The 4,263-nt window shown below is 44.1% G+C and overlaps 1 pseudogene; it reads left to right on the top strand.

Moving 5' to 3' along the window:
• The first annotated feature begins 1,268 nt into the window (after nucleotides 1-1,268).
• On the top strand, nucleotides 1,269-2,199 carry LOC102472340 (exosome complex component RRP43 pseudogene; annotated as a pseudogene).
• Nucleotides 2,200-4,263: the final 2,064 nt, after the last annotated feature.

The following is a 4,263-nucleotide window of genomic DNA, read 5'->3' as shown; positions in this document are numbered from 1 at the left end:
TCACAGCCTACGCTGGCTGGTGAGAACTGACTCACTGGAGAGCTAATTCCCTTCTGAGATAACACTGTTAATCAGTTTCACCCGGGTGACCCAATCACCAGGCCCTATTTTTTAATCTTGTTACAGCGGCAATTAAGTTTCCAACACATGAAGGGGGGTGGGCGGGGGAGGCACACATTCAAATCATAGCACAGGTGAAGACAGAATGTTAAAAAGATATCACATGTGAATTATGTTGTATTTTAAAATACGTTGTATTTCTATGGTGCTAGAAAGGAAAACAGTGCAGGGCAGTTGAGCTTGAGACTGTCAAGGTGAGGAGTATTTGCAGTTACAAATTAACATTAAAAAAGGGGGGGTGGGGAGAGGTGGAGGCAGCAGCCAGGTGTTCTGGTGGTTAAGTCTGTGGGATCCCACCTAGATGAGTGTGTGGTTGGAATCCTGGACCTGGCAGCTTGAAAAACATGCTGGGCATGTGTGCCCAAAATCCCAGGAAGAGAGGGGAGAAAGGATTGCAGTATGGCCATCACCCAATACCACCCCCCCACCCCACACGAAGTGCTTTCTCTCTCTCATTTCTCTGTCTCCAGCAAGTGCAAATTAAAACAAAACAAAACACCAACAACAAGTCTTAAAAGAGGCAATAAAAATTAAAAATATGTAAATGACAGGGGTAGCTGAGGGTGGGTTGGTAGGTGCTGGTCACAGTGGGGCTTGTAGGCCATTGTAAAGATCTTGGCTTTCTCCCAATTGAAATGGGATCAATGAAAGATTTTGAGCAGAGGAGAGAGGTGATTTGATATATGTTTTGAAAGGCTGATACAGGTACTCTGATTCATTAATTTTAATCTTTGTATCGTGTTCTATTGGAGAGTCATGCATTAAAATATCTATTCATATGCCAGTGTGTGACATAGTGGTTAAGACACTAGACTCCCACATGGCGGGCCGTAGTTCAAGTCGCAGACCTGGTAGCTTGAAAAATTATGTCGAGTGGGACCAGCAGATGACGTAATGGTTATGTCACTGGACTCCCTCATAGTTGACCGTGGTTTGAGTCTCGGACTGGAGGCTTCAGATTTACGATGGTGCATGTACACGTGTACTCAAGATCCTGAGAGGAGAATGGAGGAGAAGGGATTGCGGATTGCAACATGGCCATCTACCCTGGGGGTTGATTTTTCACATTCTGTCTCTCTGTCTCTTTGGCAAGTGCATGCATCCTATAGTAAACATCTCTCAAAAAAAAAAAAAAAAAAGACGTGGGCGGGAAGATGGCGGCTGGGTTCAAAACCGTGGAACCTCTGGAGTATTACAGGAGATTTCTGAAGGAGAACTGCCATCCCGATGGAAGAGAACTTGGTGAATTCAGAACCACAACTGTCAACATAGGTTCAATTAGTACTGCAGATGGTTCTGCATTAGTGAAGCTGGGAAATACTACAGTAATTTGTGGAGTTAAAGTGGAATTTGCAGCACCACCAACAGATACCCCCGATAAAGGATATATTGTTCCTAATGTGGATCTACCACCCCTGTGTTCATCGAGATTTCGGTCAGGCCCTCCTGGAGAAGAGGACCAAGTGGCTAGCCAGTTCATTGCAGATGTCATTGAAAATTCACAGATAATTCAGAAAGAGGACTTACGCATTTCTCCAGGAAAGCTTGCTTGCTTGGGTTCTGTACTGTGATCTCATTTGCCTCGACTATGAGGGAAACATTTTGGATGCTTGTACATTTGCTTTGTTAGCAGCTTTAAAAAACGTACAGTTGCCTGAAGTTACTATAAATGAAGAAGCTGCACTAGCAGAAGTTAATTTGAAGAAGAAAAGTTATTTGAATATTAGAACTCATCCAGTTGCAACCTCCTTTGCTGTGTTTGATGACACTTTAGGGATAGTTGACCCTACTGGAGAGGAAGAACATCTGGCAATGGGAACCTTGACGGTAGTAATGGATGAGGAAGGCAAGCTCTGCGGTCTTCACAGACCAGGGGGAAGTGGGCTGACGGGAGCTCAACTTCAGGACTGTGTGAGTCGAGCAGTTACAAGACACAAAGAAGTAAAAGAACTGATGGATGAAGTAAGTAAGAGTATGAAACCCAAATAAACAGCCACAACTTTTTCAAAACAGATTTGTAAAAATTATATTTGTTACACTGTGTACAAACCTTTTATACTAAATACATATCAAACTACATTCTTCTGAAAAAAAAAATTAAAAAGAGGAAAATCACACCGAGTGTACGCGTGCACCCAAAATCTCAGGAGGGGAATGGAGAAGGTATGTGGCATGGCCATCATCCTGAGGGGTGATTTCTCACTTTTTCTTACTGTCTCTCTCAGTCTCCGGTGAGCACATCTGCCCTATAGCAAAAATCTCTTAAAATCAGAGATTATTCATTCTTCTATAAGTGGACACCTGTTTTTGTTTTTATTATATACAGTGCCACAGTGCACATTTTCTGTATTTGTCCTTTGGAACCCATGTAGGAGAATTTTTTTAAGAGGGGTAATTTTTTTTTTTTTGGAGAGGTTTTTGCTATAGAGCGCGTGCGCTCGCCAGACAGCCAGAGACAGAGAGACAGAAAGCGAGAAATCATCCCCCAGGGGGGATGGCCACGCCACAATCCCTTCTCCTCCATTCTCCTCCTAGGATCTTGGACCTGCATGCACACGCGCCCAGTGTGAGTTTAAGCCAACGGGTCTGGGACTTGAACTGCAGTCAACTACATGGGAGTCCAGGAACATTGCCATTACGCCAACTGCTGGTCCCGAATTATTTTCTTTTAATTTTAGTTATTTATTTTAATTTGACTAGAGAGGAACAGAGAGAGAGAGAGAGTGAGAGAGAGGGAAAGTGAGAAAGCAAGCTGCCAGGTCCAGGATTTGAACTGTAGTCACCCATGTGGGAGTCCAGAGCCTTTAACCACCACACCACCTGGCAGCCCCTGTTTTTAAGATTTTTGCTATAGGACACATATGCTCACTGGTGAGAGACAGAGAGAGAGAAAGTGAGAAATTATCTCCAGAGGGTTTGTGGTTGCATGTGGAACCTGGCTGCTTATGAGCAGTGCATCATTACTTCTGTGTTATGGAACTGGCTCTCCATTTTTTTTTTTTTAGAATTATTTTATTTAACTTTATTTATTTAATTATGTATTTAAACTTGACCAGAGAGGGACAGGTGGGAGAGGGAGAGAGAGAGGGAAAATGAGAAAGCAAGTTGCCAGGTCTGGGACTCAAACCACAGTCAGGCATGTGGGAGTTCGGCGCCCCTTACCACCACGTCACCTGATGGCCCCAGAACTGGCTCTCCTTTAAAACAATTTCTTTTCTCTGTTCATAATAGAGTCCTTGCGTGTGCATGCAAGGGAGAGAATAAAGGAGAGAGGGAGACAGCACTCCCCAACAGGGCCTGGTAATGTTGCACTCCTTCCTTCTCTAATTCTCCATCCTGGCAGGATCCTGGATGTGGGCACAGGCGTGTTCACGTGCACACGCATGCCTAGTCTGTTGCCACTGCGGTGGGCCATGTGGGATCTTCCCAGGCATAGCGCTTAACTGCCATGCTGTGGGGCCAGCTGCATTTACTTGGCCTCTAGGAATTTCTGATTTTTCCTGTCCTTTCCCTTCCCAGTGACTGAGATGCTATGTCTTATAGAAAATGAGATACTTTGTGTTTCACCTAATGTGAATATTTTAAAAGTTTATTTCATTTTATTGAGAGAGAGGGAGACATCCTCCACGGGTCTCATCATGCCATGACCCTTCTCTCCTGCCTTCCAGATAGCCAGGATTATGATTCTATGTTTCAGGTAAACCCAGGATCCAAAGCATGGTCTTCCATGTGGCTTCAGCATTGCAGAGCTGTGCCATATCATCTGTGCCCTCATGGCTGGGCTTCACCTAATGTGAATTTATTCGCGATCAACTCAGAATGGTCCAGAACCCATCAGGTATGGGTGCCCAGGTGTGCACTCTACTGCTTCTGGGGTTTGGCCTGTGGTTGTTTTTATTTCACTGTATCCCAGGACAAGACTGTTGTGACCTACCTCTGAGAACAAAGGCTTAACATTTTAATTTTTAAAAATAATTATTTATTTTATTTGTTATTATTATTTATTTATTTTGGAGAGGTTTTTGCTATAGGGTGCATGCACTCACCAGAAAGACAGAGAGACAAAAAGCAAGAAATCACCCCTCAGGGGGGATGGCCACGCCACAATCCCTTCTCCTCCATTCTCCTCTCAGGATCTTGGAA

This window comes from Tupaia chinensis, unplaced genomic scaffold (assembly GCF_000334495.1).
Source record: "Tupaia chinensis unplaced genomic scaffold, TupChi_1.0 Scaffold000635_1, whole genome shotgun sequence".
Classification (NCBI taxonomy): Eukaryota; Metazoa; Chordata; class Mammalia; order Scandentia; family Tupaiidae; genus Tupaia; species Tupaia belangeri.
Note: the sequence above shows the minus strand (reverse complement) of the source record. Positions and strands in the feature narration are given on the sequence as shown.